This window comes from Triticum aestivum, chromosome 3B (genome assembly GCF_018294505.1).
Source record: "Triticum aestivum cultivar Chinese Spring chromosome 3B, IWGSC CS RefSeq v2.1, whole genome shotgun sequence".
Lineage (NCBI taxonomy): Eukaryota > Viridiplantae > Streptophyta > Magnoliopsida > Poales > Poaceae > Triticum > Triticum aestivum.
In genome coordinates, this window is record NC_057801.1 from 445844176 (window position 1) to 445867226 (window position 23051).

Consider the following 23051-nt stretch of genomic DNA (forward strand, 5'->3'; position numbering starts at 1 on the left):
AACGGTATATTGAGCATGGTGGTGCCTTAGGAGGATACTGATGCACACCGGGTTTTGTAAAGTATCACAATGCAAAGGGAACATTACATGATAACCAAAGTTTCACTCGTATATCATTCATGTAATCATAGGGACCGATATGGATGTCCACGGTTCTGCTATGGGTCATTGAATGAAGGGGTTTCATTCATGTCAATGATTTACCGAACCTACGGGGTCACGGGCTTAAGGTAATCATGATCTACTGAGTGCTAGTGGTACAGGAGTAATGAGAACATATTTTTGGAATTGTTTCATTAATATCAGGAATAGTTTCGAGAGGTTCCGGAAGCGTTTTGGGGTCACCGGAAGGGTTTCCGTGAATATATGGTATTACCGATTAATTATATATAGGTGGAAAATGTTTACGAGAAAACTATTACAATGGAAGAATCTTATTCTAAGTGAAGAATTTGTGGAGCATATATTCATTCCAAGCTCGGGGCTCTTCTTTGTCTTTCCTAAAGTTTTAAAGCCAATAGGCCCCATCAGGACCTTCGATATTGCAAAGGGTCCTTGCCACAGGGGCGCCAACTTGTGAGGTTTCTGTTGGTCCATTCGAAGGCCCAGATCACCTTCCTAGAAGGCACTCCCTCTGGCGTGTCTTTCGTGATAATGGCGTAGATCTTGCTAGTATGCAGTCGACCTGATGAGTGCCAGCTCACGCTCTTCCTCAAGGAGGTCAAGGCCATCCTGATGCACTTGATCAGATCCTGCCTCTGAATACAAATCCACTCAAGGGGAGTTGTGCAGTAAGTCACTCGGCAAGACAACCTCTAAGCCATACACCATGAAGAAAGGAGTGTGGTTCATGGACCGATTTAGGGTCATTCACAAGCCCCAGAGGACTGATGGTAGCTTAGTGACCCAGGCTCCTACAGCATGCGTCAGGTCACGCATGAGGCATGGCTTTAGGCCTTGGAGTATCATTCCATTTGGCCGTTCTGCCTGACCATTCATCTACGAGTGAGCCACGAAGGCATAGTCGACCCGAGTGCCTTGAGAGTAGCAGAACTCGCGAATGCGTCCAAGTTAAAGTTTGAACCATTATCTGTGATGATGCTATGTGGAACCCCGAAGCTGAATATTATCTCTTTGATGGACTTGATCATAGTTGGTGAGTCTAGCTTCTTTATGGGCTTTGCTTGATCCAATTGGTAAATTTGTCCACCGCCACCAACAAATGCGTCAACCCGCTGGCCCCGGTCCAGAGTGGACCGATCATGTCAAGTCCCCAGACGACGAATGGCCATGTGAGCAGGATTGTCTTCAGCACGGATGCCGGCTTGTGCAACTTGTTCGTGTAGAATTGGCACCCGACGCACTGGTCCATGATGTTTTGAGCAACCTTGTTTGCTCTGGGCCAATAGAACCCTGCCAGAAACGCTTTGGTGACTAGTGTCCGAGAGTAATCATGATGTCCATAGGTTCCCGAGTGAATCTCCTACAAAATCTGCTGCCCTTCCTCCCGCGAAATGCAACGCCGAGTGACTCTAGAGGTACTTTTCTTATAGAGCTGTTCTCCCATAACATTATAGGCCTTCAATTGACGGACAATCTAGCGAGCCTCTACTTCGTCTTCCGGGAGCTCCTGCCTAAGCAGGTATGCAATGTATGGCACAGTCCACTCGGGAGTGATCACGAGCACCTGCTGGACCAAGTTGATCACCATGGGGATGTCAACCTTAGTCGGATTAGATGGACCGACTGGTTGTGGACTTGCGGGGGCTCTTCTACAAGAGGATCTTCCTTTATTGTCGAAGAGTGCACGTGTTCCACAAACACGTTCTTCGGCACCTCCTTCGAGTGGAACCAATCTTGGCCAAGTCATCAGCCGCCTGATTTTTGAGTCGAGGGATGTGGTGCAGCTCCAGTCCTTCAAAGTTCTTTTCAAGCATTCTGATGACACTGCAGTAGCCTGTCATTGCTAGGCTCCTAATATCCCACTCCTTCATTACTTGGTTCACCACCAAGTTAGAGTCACCATAGACCATCAGTCGGCGAATACCAAGAGATTGCCATACGCTACCCATACAGAAGAGCTTCATAGTCTGCCTTATTGTTGGAGGAATCGAAGTGAATCTGAAGCACATAGCTGAGTCGGTCGCCTTTAGGGGACACTAGGACCACTCCGTCCCCCAAGACATTGAGCATCTTGGAGCCATCAAAGAACGTAGTCCAATGCTTGGGGAGACTTGGGGCAGGCTGCTCCTACTCGACCCACTCGGCTAGAAAACCCACTAGGGCTTGTGACTTGATAGCTTTCTTGGACTCAGACTTGATGTCCAAAGGGAGGAGTTCAATGGCCCATTTGGCCACTAGACCTGTGGCGTCTCTATTACTCATGATTTCTGACAGAGGAGCGTCGTTGATTGCTATGACTGAGTGCTCTTGAAAGTAATGAGCCACCTTCTTTTCAGCCACATTAATCTCGTACACCAACTTCTGGTAGTGTGGATACCTTTGCTTAGAGGGGGTCAACATCATTGAGATATAGTAGACTGGTCGCTGGGTCTTGAAGGCTTTGTCTTGTTCCTCATGCTCCATAGTGAGCACGGTGCTAACCGCTTGGCTCATGGTCGCGATGCACAAGAGCAAAGGCTCCTGGCTGCCTGGGGTAGAAAGCATCGGCTTGGTGGAGAGAAGGGCTTTGAGTTCTTGGAACGCGGCCTACGCTTCAGTTGTCCACTCAAACTTGTCTGATTTCTTCATGAGCCGGTAAAGCGGTAGGGCTTTCTCATCGAGTCACGAAATGAATCTCCTTAGGACTACAAGACAGCCCATGAGTCTCTATACGCCATGTAGATGCTCTGGTTTTTCCGTTCAGACTATAGTGCCGATCTGTTCGGGGTTAGCATCGATCCAACGTTCGGAAATGATGAAACCGAGAACTTGCCGGCTGGGACCCCGAAAGTGCATTTAGCCCGATTGAGCGTTATCCCAAGATGGTGTAGGTTCGCGAAGGTCTCGTCGAGGTCTATCACGAGGTCGAAACCTTTCCTGGACTTGACCATGATGCCGTCCATGTAGGCCTCCACGTTCCGACTGGTCTGGTTCTGTAAGCATTTCTGAATCAGGCACTGAAAATTGCTCTAACATTCTTTTGTTTGAATGGCATCATGATATAACAAAAACAACCGAATGGAGAGATGAATGCTATTTTTATTTCTTCTAGGCCATACATTCAGATCTGGTAGAACCCTGAGTACACATCCAGAAATGATAGTCTCTCGCACCCAGCAGTAGAGTCTACTATGTGATCTATGCGGGGGAGTGGGAAGTGGTCCTTCGGGCAGGCCCGATTGATGTGTTTGAAGTCAATACACATTCGGAGGGAGTTATTCTTCTTTGGCACCATGACGACATTGGCGAGACACTAGGAGTGGTACACCTCTCGGATGAACTCGGCAGCTAAGAACCGCGCGATTTCCTTGCCAGTCGTCTTGCGCTTCTTGATGGAAGACCGTCAGAGGTGCTCTTTGACAGGCTTCATCTTTGGGTCGACATGGAGTTGATGCTCAGCCAGTTCCTTGGGAGCACCCGACATGTCAGAAGGCTTCCACGCGAAGATGTCCCAATTCTCACGGGGGAACTGGATGAGCTCGCCTTCCTATTTGCTGTCGAGTGTCATGGAGATGTTGGTCGGGGGAGGGGGCGTTTTCAGTTCCTCTGGGTAGACGTAAACCTGCTTCATTTTGCCGGCCAACTGGAAAGCGGATTCCACAATCGGCTTCTTAGATTTGAGCAGATCACTTGAATCTACCGCTTTCTTATACTCGTCTAGCTCCGCCAGTGCCATCTACTCATTAGCAATCTGGGAGCCTTTCTACAAGCACTCTTCAGCTAATTTTCGGTTTCTTGTGATGGTGATCACGCCATTCGGCCCTGGCATCTTAAGCACCCTGTGGAACTGCATGCTACTCTTGCTCAGTCAGGACATCAGAATGACCAGTGCCTCTAAAGTATTTGTGTAAATGATGTTCAGCCCACTGCCGCCATCCATGAGGACCTTGCGCAGTCAGACTCCTCCAATAGCAGGATCGACCACCAGTGCCTACCGCCCAGGGGTCGGTATGTGGGCCGACTGATCTGACTAATTGAAGGTGATGGGAGTCTTGGCCCAGTCAAGGTATTTGGTGACAGTCGGAACTGCCATATTGATCTCTCGATTTATCACCTTGAGGCGGCTCTTGCTCTCGACGTCAGCAAAGATCATCAGGACCTTCTCGATGTTGGGGTACCCAGAGGCATTTTCCCCCCATTGTCGTCGTCCTCATCCTTGCTCTCCAAGGGATCTTGCTGCATCTCCTGCTTGAGCAGCTGGCACTCCTGAGTGGTATGCTTAGGCAGAACCAGGTTGCCATCTTCACCCTTCTTCGTGTGAATCTGATAGGGCTGATCAAGGATGTCGCTTTTGGAGGTGACTTTCTTTTGCCTGCTCATTCCTTCTTCTGTTTCGGTTGGCCTTTCCCTTTGCTTTGGCCAGCTAGGGCTGCAACCTCAGCGTTATCGGCCACCTCTGGTTTCCGCTTCTGCTTCTTGCCAGTATGGTTGCCCGACTGATTTGTGTCTCTAGATCAGCCCTTGCCACTTCTCAGTCGGTCCTCCTCTTCGCCATTGGCATACCGACTTGCTATTTCCATTGCCTGACTGAGAGTCAGGATCTCAGTCCGGCTGAATTTTAGGCTCAACTCTTGGTACCTGATACTGGCCTTGAAGGTGCAGATCACCTGATGCTCAGTGACATTCTCCAAAGTGTTATGCAGAGTGGTCCACCACTGGATGCACTCTTGGAGAGTTTCATTGTGACTTTGCACGCAACGTTGAAGCTTGTACGTGCCCTCGAAAATCTTAACAAAAACTCAGGCAAGGTCGTCCCAACAGTATATACTGCCGGGTGGGAGTTGGTTGAGCGAAGCTCTAGCCAACCCTTCAAGCATGAACACCACATGCTTCATGGACACATTTTTGTGGCCACCGCTAATTTGGATGGCCATTCGGTAATCCTCGAACCAAAACGTTGGCTACGACTCACAAATAAACTTGCTAATCCCTGTTGCCAACCTAAAGTGGTTTGGGATGTTTGTAGCGCGAATGTATCGACTGAAGCACTCGGGCCTGGAAGGTGCAGACCCACTCAGAACGTCGGTGCCCAGGCCTTCTCTCAAGGCCCTACTGTTGGGGAACGCGGTAATTTCAAAAAAAAATCCTATGATCACGCAAGATCTATCTATGTGATCCATAGCAACGAGAGGGGGAGTGTATCTTCATACCCTTGAAGATCGCTAAGCGGAAGCATTTATCAACGCGGTTGATGTAGTCGTACACCTTCATGATCCGCCCCGATCAAGTACCAAATGTATGGCACCTCCGCGTTTAGCACACGTTCAGCTCGATGACATCCTCGCCTTCTTGATCCAGCAAGACGGGTGAAGTAGTAGATGAGTTCCGATAGCACGATGGCATGGTGACAGTGTTGGTGAACAACAATCTCCACAGGGCTTCGCCTAAGCACTAGGGAAACTATGACGGAGGATAAACTAGAGGGGACGAGGTTGCCGGCACACGGCTTGGTGTTTCTTGATGTATCTTTGGTGCTAGTCCTGCCCCTCTATTTATATGTTGAGCCTTGGGGTCGAAACTTGGAGTAAAAGCCTCCACAAAGTCGGTTTCACCAGAAAGGCAAGAGTCCTTCTTGGATTCCAGGGCCAGACGCCAGGGTTCCCGACGTCTGGACCCAGACACCAGGGACCCTGGCGTCTGGCCCCTGGACTCCACAAAACTTCCTTTTGCGCTTTCCAAAAACCTTGTGGGCTTTCACCCTTGGCCCAAATAAAGTGTTCTCGTACCCAAACATCTCGGGAAACATCCGGAACCCCTTCCGGTGAATTCTGGAACCCTTCCGGAGACCAAACACTATTATCCCATGTATTAATCTTTATCTCCGGACCATTCAGAGTTCCTCGTCATGTCCGTGTTCAAATCCGGGACTCCGAACAACATTAGGTCACCAACATACATATCTCATATAATACTATATCGTCAACAAACCTTAAGCGTGCAGACCCTATGGATTCGAGAACTATGTAGACATGACCGAGACACCTCTCTGGTTAATAACCAATAGCAGAACCTGGATGCCCATATTGGCTCCTACATATTCTACGAAGATCTTTATCGGTCGAACCGCAAAACAACATACGTTGTTCCCTTTGTCATCGATATGTTACTTGCCCGAGAATCGATCATCGGTACCATCATACCTAGTTCAATCTTGTTACCGGCAAGTCTCTTTACTCGTTTCGTAATACTTCATCCCGCAACTAACTCATTAGTCACAATGCTTGCAAGGCTTATAATGATGAGTATTACCGAGTGGGCCCAGAGATACCTCTCCGAAACATGGAGTGACAAATCCTAATCTCGATCTATGCCAACCCAACAAACACCTTCGGAGGCACCTGTAGAGCACCTTTATAATCACCCTTTTACGTTGTGACGTTTGGTAGCACACAAAGTGTTCCTCCGGTATTCGGGAGTTGTATAATCTCATAGTCCGAGGAACTTGTATAAGTCATGAAGAAAGCAGTAGCAATGAAACTAACACGATCATAATGCTAAGCTAACGGATGGGTCATGTCCATCACATCATTCTCCTAATGATGTGATCCCGATCATCAAAGGACAACACATGTCTATGGTTAGGAAACTTAACCATCTTTGATCAACGAGCTAGTCAAGTAGAGGCATACTAGGGACTATATGTTTTGTCTATGTATTCACACATGTACTAAGTTTCCGGTTAATACAATTCTAGCATGAATAATAAACATTTATCATGAACTAAGGAAATAAATAATAACTTTATTATTGCCTCTAGGGCATATTTCCTTCAGTCTCTCACTTGCACTAGAGTCAAAAATCTAGTTCACGTCACCATGTGATTTAACACCGATATTCACATCTGTATGTGATTAACACCCATAGTTCACATCGCCATGTGACCAACACCCAAAGGGTTTACTAGAGTCAATAATCTAGTTCACATTGCTATGTGATTAACACCCAAGGAGTACTAAGGTGTGATCATGTTTTGCTCGTGAGAGAAGTTTAGTCCATGGTTTTGTCACAATTAGAGCCGTATGTATTTTACAAATATTCTATGTCTACAATGCTCTGCACGGAGCTACTCTAGCTAATTGCTCCCACTTTCAATATGTATCCGGATTGAGACTTAGAGTCATCTGGATCGGTGTAAAAGCTTGCATCGATGTAACTCTTTACGATGAACTCTTTATCACCTCCATAACCGAGAAATATTTCCTTAGTCCTCACTAAGGATATTTTTGACCGCTGTCCAGTGATCTACTCTTAGGTCACTATTGTACCCCCTTGCCAAACTCATGGCAAGGTACACAATAGGTCTGGTACACAACACATCATTCTTTATAAAACCTATGACTGTGGCATAGGAATGACTTTCATTCTCTTTCTATCTTCTGCCGTGGTCGGGCTTTGAGTCTTACTCAACTTTACACCTTGTAATACAGATAAGAACTCCTTCTTTGACTTATCCATTTTGAACTATTTCAAAAAACTTGTCAAGGTATTTACTCATTGAAAAATCTTATCAAGCGTCTTGATCTATCTCTATAGATCTTGATGCCAATAAGTAAGCAGCTTCACCGAGGTCTTTCATTAAAAAACTCTTATTCAAATATCCCTTTATGCTATCCAAAAATTCTATATCATTTCCAATCAACAATATGTCATCCACATATAATATTAGAAATGCTACAGAGCTCCCACTCACTTTCTTGTAAATACATGCTTCACTACAAGTCTGTATAAAACTATATGCCTTGATCAACTCATCAAGGCGTATATTCCAACTCCGAGATGCTTGCACCAGTCCATAGATGGATCGCTGGAGCTTGCACACCTTGTTAGTACCTTTAGGATTGACAAAACCTTCTGGTTGCATCATATACAACTCTTCTTTAAGAAATATCCATTCAAGGAATGTAGTTTTCACATCCATTTGCCAGATTTCATAAAATATGGTAACTGCTAACATGATTCACATGGATTTAAGCATCGCTACAGTGAGAAAATCTCATTGTAGTCAACACCCTGAACTTGTCGAAAACCTTTTGCGACAAGTCGAGCTTTGTAGATTGTAACACTAATGTCAGTGTCCGTCTTCCTCTTGAAGATCCATTTATTTAATATGGCTTGCCGACCATTGGGCAAGTCCACCAAAGTCCACACTTTGTTCTCATACATGGATCCCATCTCAGATTTCATAGCCTCAAGACATTTCGCAGAACCTGGGCTCATCATTGCTTCCTCATAGTTCGTAGGTTCATCATGGTCTAGTAACATGACTTCGAGAATAGGATTACCATACCACTCTAGTGCGGACCGTAATTTGGAAGACCTACGAGGTTCTATAGTAACTTGATCTGAAGTTTCATGATCATCATCATTAGCTTCCTCACTAATTGGTGTAGGAATCACTGGAACTGATTTCTGTGATGAACTACTTTCCAATTTGGGAGAAGGTACATTTACCTCATCAAGCTCTACTTTCCTCCCACTCACTTCTTTCGAGAGAAACTCCTTCTCTAGAAAGGATCCATTTTAGCAACAAAGATTTTGCCTTTGGATCTGTGATAGAAGGTGTACCCAACAATTTCCTTTGGGTATCCTATGAAGATGCACTTCTCTTATTTGGGTTCAAGCTTATCAGGTTGAAGCTTTTTCATATAAGCATCGCAGCCCTAAATTTTAAGAAACGATAACTTTGGTTTCTTGCCCAACCATAGTTCATAAGGCGTCGTCTCAACGAATTTCCATGGTGCCCTATTTAACATGAATGCAGCTGTCTCTAATGCATAACCCCAAAACCACAGTGGTAAATCGGTAAGAGACATCATAGATCGCACCATATCCAATAAAGTGCGGTTACGATGTTCGAACACACCATTAGGCTGTGGTGTTCCAGGTGGCGTGAGCTGTGAAACTATTCCACATTGTTTTAAATGAAGGCCAAACTTGTAACTCAAATATTCTCCTCCACGATCAGATCGTAGAAATTTTATTTTGTTGTTATGATGATTCTGCACTTCACTCTAAGATTCTTTGAACTTTTCAAATGTTTCAGACTTGTGTTTCATTATGTAGATATACTCATATCTGCTCAAATCATCTGCGAAGGTCAGAAAATAACGATACCCGCCACGAGCATCAACACTCATTGGACTGCATACATCGGTATGTATTATTTCCAACAAGTAAGTAACTCGTTCCATTGTTCCGGAGAACGGAGTTTTAGTCATCTTGCCCAAAAGGCATGGTTCGCAAGCATCAAATGATTCATAATCAAGTGATTCCAAAAGTCCATCAGCATGGAGTTTCTTCATGCGCTTTACACCGATATGACCCAAATGGCAGTGCCACAAATAAGTTGCACTATCATTACCAACTTTGCATCTTTTGGCATCAATATTAAGAATATCTGTATCACTATGATCGAGATCCAACAAACTATTTTCATTGGGTGTATGACCATTGAAGGTTTTATTCATGTAAATAGAACAACAATTATTCTCTGACTTTAAATGAATAACCGTATTGCAATAAACATGATCAAATCATATTCATGCTCTACACAAACGCCAAATAACATTTATTTAGGTTTAACACTAATCCCGAAAGTATAGTGGGTGTGCGATGATGATCATATCAATCTTGGAACCACTTCCAACACACATCGTCAATTCACCCTCAACTAGTCTTTGTTTATTCTGTAACTCTTGTTTCGAGTTACTAATCTTAGCAACTGAACATGTATCAAATACCCAGGGGCTACTATAAACACTAGTAAGGTACACATCAATAACCTATATATCAAATATACCCGTGTTACTTTGCCATCCTTCTTATCCACCAAATATTCAGGGCATTTCCTCTTCCAGTGACCATTTCCTTTGCAGTAGAAGCACTCAGTTTCAGGCTTTGGTCCAGCTTTGGACTTCTTCACGGGAGTGACAACTTGCTTGTCATTCTACTTGAAGTTCCCTTTCTTTCTCTTTGCCTTTTTCTTGAAACTAGTGGTATTGTCAATCATCAACACTTGATGCTCTCTCTTGATTTCTACATTCGTCGATTTCAACATCACGAAGAGCTCGGGAATCATTTTCGTCAACCCTTGCATACTATAGTTCATCATGAAGTTCCAGTAACTTGGTGATGGTGACTAGAGAACTCTGTCAATCACTATCTTATCTGGAAGATTAACTCCCACTTGATTCAAGTGATTGTAGTACCCAGACATTCTGAGCACATGCTCACTAGTTGAGCAAGTCTCCTCCATCTTTTAGGCAAAGTACTTGCCAGAAGTCTCATACCTCTTGACGCGGACATGAGTCTGAAATACCAATTTCAGCTCTTGGAACATCTCATATGCTCCGTGACATTTCAAAAACGTTTTTGAAGTCCCGGTTCTAAGCCATAAAGCATGGTCCACTAAACTATCAATTAGTCATCATATTGAGCTAGCCAAACGTTCATAACGTCTGCATCTGCTCCTGCAATAGGTCAGTCACCTAGCGGTGCATCAAGGACATAATTCTTCTGTGCAGCAATGAGGATAAACCTCAGATCACAAACCTTGTCCGCATCATTGCTACTATCATCTTTCAACTTAGTTTTCTCTAGGAAAATATAAAAAAACATAGGGAAGCTATAACGCGAGCTATTGATCTACAACATAATTTGCAAAATACTATCAGGACTAAGTTCATGATAAATTGAAGTTCAATTAATCATATTACTTAAGAACTCCCACTTAGATAGACATCTCTCTAGTCATCTAAATGATCATGTGATCCAAATCAACTAAACCATGTCCGATCATCATGTGAGATGGAGTAGTTTTCAATGGTGAACATCACTATGTTGATCAGATCTACTAAATGATTCACGCTCGACCTTTCGATCTCCAGTGTTCCGAGGCCATATCTGCACATGCTAGGCTCGTCAAGTTTAACCCGAGTATTCTGCGTGTGCAAAACTAGCTTGCACCCGTTGTATGTGAACATAGAGCTTATCACACCCGATCATCACGTGGTGTCTCGGCACGACGAACTGTCACAACGGTGCATACTCAGGGAGAACACTTATACCTTGAAATTTAGTGAGAGATCATCTTATAATGCTACCGCCGAACTAAGCAAAATAAGATGCATAAAGGATAAACATCACATGCAATCATAATATGTGACATGATATGGCCATCATCATCTTGTGCTCATGATCTCCATCACCGAAGCATCGTCATGATCTCCAACGTCACCGGCGCGACACCTTGATCTCCATCGTAGCATCGTTGTCGTCTCGCCACCTATTGTTACTATGACTATCACTACCGCTTACTGATAAAGTAAAACAATTACATGGCGATTGCATTGCATACAATAAAGTGACAACCATATGGCTCCTGCCAGTTGCCGATAACTTTGTTACAAAACATGATCATCTCATACAACAAATTATATCACATCATGCTTGACCATATCACATCACAGCAAGCCCTGCAAAAACAAGTTAGACGTCCTCTACTTTGTTGTTGCAAGTTTCACGTGGCTGCTACGGCATTCTAGCAAGAACCGTTCTTACCTACGCAACAAATCCACAACAATTTTTCATCAAGTGTGTTGTTTAAACCTTCAACAAGGACCGGGCATAGTCACACTCAATTCAACTAAAGTTGGAGAAACAGACACTAACCAGCCACCTATGTGCAAAGCACGTCGGTAGAACCAGTCTCGCGTAAGCATACGCGTAATATCGGTTTGAGCCGCTTCATCCAACAATACCGCCGAATCAAAGTATGACATGCTGCTAAGTACTATGACTATTATCGCCCACAACACTTTGTGTTCTACTCGTGCATATAACATCTACGCATAGACCTGGCTCAGGTGCCACTGTTGGGGAACGCGGTAATTTCAAAAAAATTCCTACGATCACGCAAGATTTATCTATTTGATGCATAACAACGAGAGGGGGAGTGTATCTTCATACCCTTGAAGATCGCTAAGCGGAAGCATTTATTAACGCGGTTGATGTAGTCGTACACCTTCATGATACGCCTCGATCAAGTACCGAATGTATGGCACCTCCGTGTTTAGCACACTTTCAGCTCGATGACGTCCTTGCCTTCTTGATCCAGCAACACGGACGAAGTAGTAGATGAGTTCCGGCAGCACGATGGCGTGGTGATGGTGTTGGTGAAGAACAATCTCTGTAGGGCTTCGCCTAAGCACTATGGAAACTATGACGGAGGATAAACTAGAGGGGACGGGGTTTCCGGCACACAGCTTGGTGTTTCTTGATGTATCTTTGGTGCTAGCCCTGCCCCTCTATTTATATGTTGAGCCTTGGGGTCGAAACTTGGAGTAAAAGCCTCCACAAAGTCGGTTTCACCCGAAAGGCAAGAGTCCTTCTCGGACTCCAGGGCCAGACGCCAGGGTTCCCGGCGTCTGGCCCCTGGACTTTGCAAAACTTCCTTTTGCGCTTTCCAAAAACCTTGTGGGCTTTCCCCTTTGGCCCATATAAAGTGTTCTCATACCCAAACATTTCGGGAAACATCCAGAACCCCTTCCGGTGAATTCCGGAACCCTTCCGGAGACCAAACTCTATTATCCCATCCGGACCATTCCGGAGTTCCTCATCATGTCCATGATCATATCCGGGACTCCGAACAACATTCGGTCACCAACATACATAACTCATATAATACTATATCATCAACGAACGTTAAGCGTGCAGACCCGACGGGTTCGAGAACTATGTAGACATGACCGAGACACCTCTCTGGTCAATAACCAATAGTGGAACCTCGATGCCCATATTGGCTCCTACATATTCTACGAAGATCTTTATCGGTCGAACCACATAACAACATACATTGTTCCCTTTGTCATCGGTATGTTACTTGCCCGTTCGATCGTCGGTATCATCATACCTAGTTCAATCTTGTTACCGTCAAGTCTCTTTACTCGTTCCGTAATACTTCATCCCGCAACTAACTCATTAGTCACAATGCTTGCAAGGCTTATAATGACGAGTATTACAGAGTGCCCTAGAGATACCTCTCCGAAACACGGAGTGACAAATCCTATTCTCAATCTGTGCCAACCCAACAAACACCTTCGGAGACACCTATACAACACCTTTATAATCACCCTTTTACGTTGTGATGTTTAGTAGCACACAAAGTGTTCCTCCGGAACTTGTATAAGTCATGAAGAAAGCAGTAGCAATGAAACTAACATGATCATAATGCTAAGCTAATGGATGGGTCATGTCCATCACATCATTCTCCTAATGATGTGATCACGTTCATCAAATGACAACACATGTCTATGGTTAGGAAACTTAACCATCTCTGATCAACGAGCTAGTCAAGTAGAGGCATACTAGGGACTATATGTTTTGTCTATGTATTCACGCATGTACTAAGTTTCCGGTTAATACAATTCTAGCATGAATAATAAACATTTATCATGAATTAAGGAAATAAATAATAACTTTATAATTGCCTCTAGGGAATATTTCCTTCACCTACCTCTGTCCACCAGATTTTGGGCGAGAATGGATCTCACATTGAACCGCGAGACTCGGAAGCCCTCCGAATGGCGTGGAGGACTCGACCTCCGATCATCCTCATGCGGATGCCTGTCATCTAAGGCTGGTGCCTGTATGTGGCATCCCGTGGAGGGGGCATCCAAGTGCGATCCTAATCGTCATGCTACCGAAGGGAAATGACTCGGTCGCACCTACGATCTCTGTAGTGATCTCTTGAGGGGTGATCGCCGGCGGCCCCCTGAGCCAAGCGGGCTATGAGCCAACTGGACCGTCTCTGCACACCGCGGTCGCGGGACTGCCACACCGCCATGTTCTGCGACAAGGCAATGAAAGTGCAAGTTTCCCTAGGTGGTTTTGGTAATTCCTAACAACATATAGCTCATTGAGCTAACATTATTCCAAGATAATTATTTCAGGAAAAGCTCAATGAATGGCATGGCATGGATGAGAAAAGTGGACCCCTCAAAATGCTAAGGATAAAAGGATTGGCTCAAGCTCAAAGTTCAAGACTCTACATTTTATATTTTAGTGATCCAAGATCACATTGAGTCTATAGGAAAATCCAATACTATCAAGGAGGGATGAGGTGTTGCTTAATGAGGTTCTTGCTTCATAGTGCTTAGTGATATGCTCCAAAATCCTCAACTACTTTCCCACATCCACATATGACCTAAACCAAAAGTCAAACTCTGCCCCACCAATTCTTTCTATCCGGCGCCACCAAGTTCAGATGTCATAGCCACTGCCACAAACCCTAGGCAAATCAGTCTCACTGATAGGGATCTCGGTCTCACTGAGATGGGATTGTAATCTCTCTGTTTCCCTTTGTAACGTTTCGGTACCACCGAGATGACCGATCGGTCCCACCGAGAGTGCAATGTAAATTCCCTGTTTCCTTTTCGTAACATTTTGGTCCCACCGAGTTTACCTGACCAACTCTCTGGTTAGCTTATTACCAAAATCGGTCCAACCGAGTTTGTGTAATCGGTCTCACCGAGATTACGTTATGCCCTAACCCTAACCATATCGGTCCTACCGAGTTGCATGTCGGTCCCACCGAAAATCCTAACGGTCACTAGATTTGTTGAATCGGTCTGACCGAGTTTATCAATTCGGTCCCACCGAGTTTGGCAAGTTGTGTGTAACGGTTAGATTTTGTGTGAAGGCTATATATACCCCTCCACCTCCTATCCATTCGTAGAGAGAGCCATCAGAACGAAGCTACACTTCCAACTTGCATTTTCTGAGAGAGAACCACCTACACTTGTGTTGAGGCCAAGATATTCCATTCCTACCATATGAATCTTGATCTCTAGCTTTCCCCAAGTTGCTTTCCACTCAAATCTTCTTTCCACCAAATCCAAATCCTGTGAGAAAGAGTTGAGTGTTGGGGAGACTATCATTTGAAGCACAAGAGCAAGGAGTTCATCATCAACACACCATTTGTTACATACTTCTTGGAGAGTGGTGTCTCCTAGATTGGCTAGGTGTCACTTGGGAGCCTCCGACAAGATTGTGGAGTTGAACCAAGGAGTTTGTAACGGCAAGGAGATCGCCTACTTCATGAAGATCTACCGCTAGTGAGGCAAGTCCTTCATGGGCGACGTCCATGGTGGGATAGACAAGGTTGCTTCTTCATGGAACCTTCATGGGTGGAGCCCTCCGTGGACTTGCACAACCGTTACCCTTAGTGGGTTGAAGTCTCCATCAACGTGGATGTACAATAGCACCACCTATCGGAACCACGACAAAAATATCCGTGTCTCCAATTGCGTTTGAATTCTCCAAACCCTTCCCTTTACATTCTAGCAAGTTGCATGCTACTTTCCGCTGCTCATATACTCTTTGCATGCTTGCTTGAATTGTGTTAAGATTGCTTGACTTGTGCTAAGATAGCTAAAATCTGCCAAAGACTAAAATTGGGATAAGGATAAGTTTTTATTTGGTCAAGTAGTCTAATCACCCCCCTGTAGACATACTTTCGATCCTACAAGTGGTATCAGAGCTTTGGTCTCCATTTTCTTTGATTTCCATAGCTTTTGGTGGTCATAGCCTTGGTTTCACAACCTAGGAGAGTATGGCGTCTAGCGAGGGAAATTATCACTGTAGAGGTCCTTACTTTGATGGTACTAATTTTGCTAGTTGGAAGCATAAGATGAAAATGCATATTCTTGGACATAACCCCGCCGTTTGGGCTATTGTGTGTATTGGCTTGCAAGGTGAATTCTTTGATGGGAGAGAACTGAACCACGAAGCTAGCACGAAAGAGTTGAAGATGCTGCAATACAACACTCAAGCTTGTGATTTCCTCTTCAACAGATTGTGCCCGAAGAATTCAACAAAATCAGCCGTCTTGAGAATGCAAAGGAAATTTGGGATACCTTGATTGATATGCATGAAGGTACCAACTCTGTCAAGGAATCCAAGTTGGATGTGCTTCAATGTCAACTTGACAAGTTCAAAATGAAGTATGGTGAAGGTGTCACTGAAATGTACTCTAGGCTTGCTCTTATCACAAATGAGATTGCCAGCTTAGGAAGTGAAGAAATGACCGACAAATTCATCATCAAGAAGATCCTAAGATCTTTGGACGGAAAATATGATACCGTGTGCACATTGATCCAAATGATGCCAAATTACAAAGATCTCAAGCCAACGGAAGTCATTGGAAGAATTGTTGCTCATGAGATGTCACTCAAGGATAAGGAGGAACTTCACAACAAGTCAAGTGGTGCTTACAAAGCCTCATGTGAAGCCCCCACATCATCAAGTGAGAAACAAACCTTCAATGAAGAATTGAGCTTAATGGTGAAGAACTTCAACAAGTTCTACAAGAGTAGAAGCAAAGAGAAAAGCTCCAAGTCAAGGTCCTACAATGACAAAAGATCTTCTAGTCGAGAGCGTAATTGCTACAATTGTGGTAGACCCGGACACTATTCCAATGAGTGTATGGCACCCTACAAAAGAAGAGAAGAATCACCCAAGAGGAGAAGTAGAAGAGAAGAATCACCACCAAGAGAGAGAAGGAGTAGAGACGCTCATTATGAATGAAGAACATCCCGGAGAAGCAAGGATTCGGAAAGGAAGGACAAGTCATCAAGGAGCTACACAAAACAAAGACATCAAGCTCATGTTGGTGAATGGGTATCCGGCTCCGACTCCGATAATCACTCCGAGAGAAGCTATCACTCCGACTCTGAATATACTCAAGATGAAGCTGTTGCCGGTCTAGCACTTGTGTCAACCAACTCCTACGACATATTTGATTCACCAAATGAAGGACTTGGAAGATGCTTCATGGCTAAAGGCCCAAAGGTAACACACCTCGAGTATGTTGATTTCAATAGTGATGAAGATGACTTGTTAGGTGATGATGATTTACTTGTTGACAACTCTAGTGATGAATACTATGATGAAACGTCAATTAATCATGCTAATCAAGATAAAACGAATGAAATGATAAGGAGAAGATTGAGCTCCTAACTAAAGAACTAAACACTCTTAAGTTAGCTCATGAAACTATCTTAGAAGGTCATCGAGAACTTTTAAGGACTCATGAGAAGTTACGCTTTGAAAAGCTCAACCTTGAGCAAGAGCATGAGTTCTTAAAGGCAATCAATGATGATTTTCGTAAGAAAAGTTCTTCTTACATTGCCAAGTGTTTACTCTTATCTACTTACATGCCTCAAGTCAAGTCTAGTAACAAGAACAAGAAGGATTCTTCCTCTAGTAGTAGTTCTCTTAATTCCACTAATGATTCTCTTAGCCAAGTTACACTTGAGCAAGAAAATAGCTTATTGAAGGGAATTATAGAGAAAGGTGTTTACAAGAGCCTTGCCGGGAGTAAGCAATTCGAGGAAATTGTAAGCAAGTAAGGTAGGCACCGGAAGAACCAAGGTGTTGGTTTTGAACGGAAGTTCAATGCCAATGGAGTTGAGTGGGAAGAAGATCAATACCCCAAGACGAAGTTTGTTCCTCAACAACAGAAGTATGATCCTACTTCCTTCAAAGGGACACAAGCCCAAGATGATCTTCCACCACAAGACCACAAGCAAAAAGGCAAGGACAAGCTTCAAGAGGAAATTGATGCATTTGAAGAAGATCCTAAGGCCTTGGTCAAGTGGGTTCCCAAGACTACGTCAAGCTCTACTTCATCAAGTACAACTAAAACTCCAAGGATTCCCATCAAGATGATGTGGGTCCCGAAGAATAAGAACTAGAGAGTTCTTGAGGGTGACTCCACCAACATATTTCACTCATATCATTTTGGCAATAACAAGTGCAATCAACTTCCACATCTTGCACTAGTTCAAGGAGTCACAAACCCTCTTGTTGGTAAGACAAGGGACAAGGTAACCTAATGCTCTCATAGACATCATCTTGTGTGTGCATCACTCTATGTCTATGGATATCCTTGTTTGTTCCTTGTGGGACTAACCCGTGTAGGTATTGAAAGTGCAACTTACTCCAAAGGATTGCTCCAAATGATCTACATCAACATTGAGCATCCACATCTTCAACACCTACATGAAGTCATCATCGACAAAACCCAAGGTTGTTCATCCCTCTAAGTGGGGATCTCACATCTAGGGGGAGCTTTACTCTAAAAATGAGTCAAATCAACTCTAATGGTGTGAACACATCAATGCATTATGTAAAAGTGGTAACCCCACTTGAGCTTAAACGATGAGTATGACCTATGACCAAATGTTCTCATTTGACTCCTAAGTCAATATACTCATATATAGATGGCCTAGTCATCGCCAATTGCTTGATAGATGCTAGAATTGGTTGTGCATGCTTTGCCACATATTTCATTTGCAATTTTATTGTGTGAGCATGTTGGTTGCATATTTTACTCATTCGAGGACATCCACTTATTGTTTTGATTGATTGGTTTCTTTTTCTTTTGCCAAGTGGACGGACAAGAATGCCTAAGAACCTTCTCTAGCTATCTATGCTTTTCTTGTCTCAAACTCTATTCATGCTACATCACAAAATTTGATCAAGTCAGATTCGAACCACTCTATTGTGTTCAGCCGGGCGTGCAGTGAACGGCGCAGTACTATTCAATTTGTTATAAAGAAAACAAAGAAGAGTAGTAGAGATAGAGACAAGAGTAGAGATAGAGACTTAGGGAGGAGCGCCATCTATTGATTCGTGTGCTACTCCTGCACTCCATTCGGCGGCCGCAACGTCCCCTACAGCCACTCCCTCCTGCTCTCCATTCGGCGGGCGCTGTTGAAATTTGGGGAGCGCACTCTCGGACTGCTGGCAGCCACGACTTCACCAACGATGACTTCTTCCCCGACCTCGGCAACCTCTTCCTCAACGACCTGGGCGACTACCTCAACACCAACGGTGCTGCTCCCGTTGCACCGTATGTGTTTCTGTCCTTCCTGTTTGAAATCGTGGTAGAATTCATGTTTCTACTCTGTATCCTACTAGATTCTATCTGTTCATCTACTATGCTAGTCCACATGATTAGCTTAATCTCTGTTATAGCCGTCATGATTTATTTTGTGCTTATTCGGATTAAATCTCGTAGTAACTTGCTCATATATTCAACTGGCACAACGTCCCCTACAGCCACTCATGTTTCATGGACAGCTTGGATGATGCCTCCAAGGAGCCCTTCGTCTAGTGCTTTGAGTGCCCTATGCCATTTTGGGGCTCGCCGGCGGACATCGTGCATCACCTCACGGATGCGTGCAGCGGTCACTACTGGCCCTTGGTGGAGAACATCAAGTACGAGACGTGCTACCAGTTCACCATGCCGGAGTCACTGGAGGATCACCGCCGCCTGCTAGTCTTGGAGGAGGACGGCAGCATCTTCCTCTTGATCGTGGGCACCGGCGAGGCCCGCGCAGGCCTCCGCCCCATCTCTGTAGTGTGTGTCAGGGGCGACGCCGCTGACGCCGACACTGACACGAGGCCGATGTACGGGTGCGTGCTCACTATTACTACCCCTCCGAGGTACCTGGGCGGCGACACCGGCTCCATCATGCTGACTAGGACTATGCATAGCTGGGATCTTCCCGTCGATGTGGACATGGAAGACGCATGGTATGATTTACCCCCCAATGCGGTGCACGGGGACTCCAAGGAGGTTCACCTAGATATACGCATTATCAAGTTAAATGTTGATCATTAGTCTTTGCTCAGGGTAACCCGCTATCTAAGCATGTGGAGACTTCCATGCATGATCTTGCTCTATTGGAGTATCGCGCATGAATAAAAGTGTATCCATTTATAGTTTAGTCTAGAATCTTCCTTGTATGAATTTTTACTATAGTACTGGTGAGAGACTTACTATGAACCATTTCTTACATCTCCTCTGCCCCTTCCAAGTCATCCTGATTTAATCCCTCTGTCTAGGTGTATAAGGGCATGGTTAATACTTAATAGTATAGCCAACCGTTGACTATAAGAAAGTGCCATGTCATCTGTAGCCAACATGTATAACAATTGATACTCAAAAACTAATTCTTAAAGATCATTTCTTGCAAAGCACAATAAGTGTTATTTCTTCACAAGTTTTGGATGCAGGTTGAACAGTTGAACGCTTTTGTTTGCAAAAGATACCTTTTTATCTATTTCACCCAGATGTTTGTGAGATCTAGAGATAAAATAATATCCGAAGAAACCTATCGATACCCGTTACACATGAGATGACCCCCATATCCTTTGTCAAAATAAACAACTCCCCGATCAATGCATTTCACTCTTCCATGCAATGCATGGGCACCTTACTACTAAAGATTAGTACTACCAAAAATTAAACTAACATTATATATAGTACGATAAATGCTGATGCATCTCACCTAAAATTATATCATTGAAAACTATGTTCAAATACGAATCCAACAATATAGTTTTTGTTGACATGCACTAACATTTTGTCAGTTAAATCTTCAGTCAAATTCAATGGGGGACTAATAAACCACGACCGATGTAGTACAAGTGTAGAGGGCGGCGCTGCACGGGAGTCTCACCCCGCTCGTGGCACGGTAGTAAAGTCGTCATATCACAAAACCCAACCACTGCCAGTAATAAGTGGCCTGGTAAAATAAACAGACAAGCAACCATCACATCCCTCCGTCTTTTTTGCATTTCATATCTCTGCATTTAGTTTCTCCGGTTCATCTCGCACACTCGATCCCTAGCTACTACTCCTAGTATCCCTAGCTGCTACTCCTAGGGCCAGTTCTTTTGGTGGCTTAAAAAATAAGCCATCTCTTCCCCAGCTTTTCTCATAAGACTAGTCACAGGGGAGAGTAACATTAAGGTGCCCCACTCATTTATTTGGGCTCCTAAACTACTACTAGTACCTCCGTCCTGGTTTATTTGTCACCATTGTAATTTGTGGTAAATTTTGACCAAAGATTTAACTGATAAAATGTTAGTGCATGTGACATGCACAAACATTTCGTTAGTTAAATTTATGATCAAAATTTGACACAAATTACAATGGGGACCAATAAACCAGGATGGAGCTAGTAGTAATGGGATTACTACTAATCTAGAAGCCTAAAGGAACTAGCCCCTGGTACTCCTACTAGTAGTACTAGTACTCAAGTTGGAATTCCAATTGCACGGCACAACTTGTTAGGCAAAAAATTTGATACAGTGTGTAGGAAGCGGTTTGGGAATTTGCATGCCTTTCCGACCCGTGAGATACTCCGTACAAAGTACCACAGAGAAATAACCACGGAGAAGGAAGCTAAAAGTAAACAATCAAACGAGCATTTTTGCATTTGTTTTGCATTGAATCTTTCACAAGCTTGACTAGTGATGTTTTCCTACTTTTACAAAAACCGCATCATAATGTTAAAACGTGCATTTGCACGTACATAGGTGATAGAGTCAATGGTGTCTGATCTTTCGATGAGATGATAACTATCGATTTGGTGGAGACGACTTTGACGATCCGACTACAAACATGCACAACGTTGCGCCTTAGCAATCACTAAACCAACTCCGAGAGGTTATTGACCACGCCGGAGCACGATCAACCTGACCATGAAGGTCTATTACTTAAAGCAATCGAAGAACAAGCAAGAATATGATTAAGCAATCTGAATATTGCGAGTATGGATGAAGTATTGATAAAAGTGGGGTTTTATAAGCGGTCTTGGTCTGGTCGTTGGACCCAAACGAAGTACACAAAGTTGAAGCGATGGATAACTTTTAACTAAATAAAACCCAACTCTAAACGATGCCTTAAGGGCTATATTTATAGGGAAAAGAGAGGGGATTTCGTCCACCCTAGGCAAGGTGGGACTAAAACACCTCCTAAGTCATTTCCCCTACAATATGGACTCTAAAATAGATTACATGGGCCTGGCCCAAAATAAGGTGGCGCAACACCAATAATAAGCTATGGACGAAATTTATGAAAGGCCATCATGTATATTTCGTCCATCGTCTTGTATGTCATCATGGTGGCTTCAAAGTCCGGAAATCTCCACTTGAACCTGAGTTCTTGTTCTCTTCGCACGCACCTTCATCTCCGTGCTTGAGGATTCTCCAATGTTCATCCTTCTTGTCCGTGCTAGGCCCTTCAATTGCAAGCAACACAAATGTATCTAAGTTAGGCAGCATCATATTCTCATGAATAGTAGAAACATTACCAAGAAACGAAAGTACCTGATAATTTAATTGGCGTATGCAAGCTCTAGCAATTGTTCCAAGATGTAAAACAGCAGGGGATATGGGTGTAATTGTGGTAGCCATGTCCTCATCAATAAGTAATAGTAGTACTCCCTCTGTCTAGGTGTATAAAGTCTTCCCTCCTTCTTGGTCATGGTGCACAACCAAAGATGACTTATTCACCTGGACGGAGGGAGTAGGACAGTCTGGAAGCATATATAGAGATAGACGCGTAGTGCGATAGTATATAGTAGTAAAGTTTGTGCTATATGCACCTACTTACAAAATGCGTAGGGATACACATGGTTTCTAAACTTTCCCTCTTACATACTTAATTAAGGACGCTAATAATTCCCGAACGTTCAGGATTCATCATTTACGTCCCAAAACTAATGAGATCACCTTATGAAACTAAATTATACTCCTACTAAAAGTCACAGCGCTCGCGGGAGCGCTTGCGGCATGCCACGAGTGCCCTGGTGCGCGGCCGTTTCCCAGCGCGCTGACACAACGCCTCTTCCTCAGCCTCGCAACTCGCGAGGTGCTGATTGGTGGCTTGCCGGCGGGCGAGCGCTATCTCACTGGTGTGGTGATCCGGCGCCAGTAGGTACTCCTCCTCCCTGGAAGCGTGCACCCGGTCCATGTACCGCCAAACGTAGATGAGGCGCTTGGGCCCGACTGCACTCAGGGCTTTGGCACGGGTG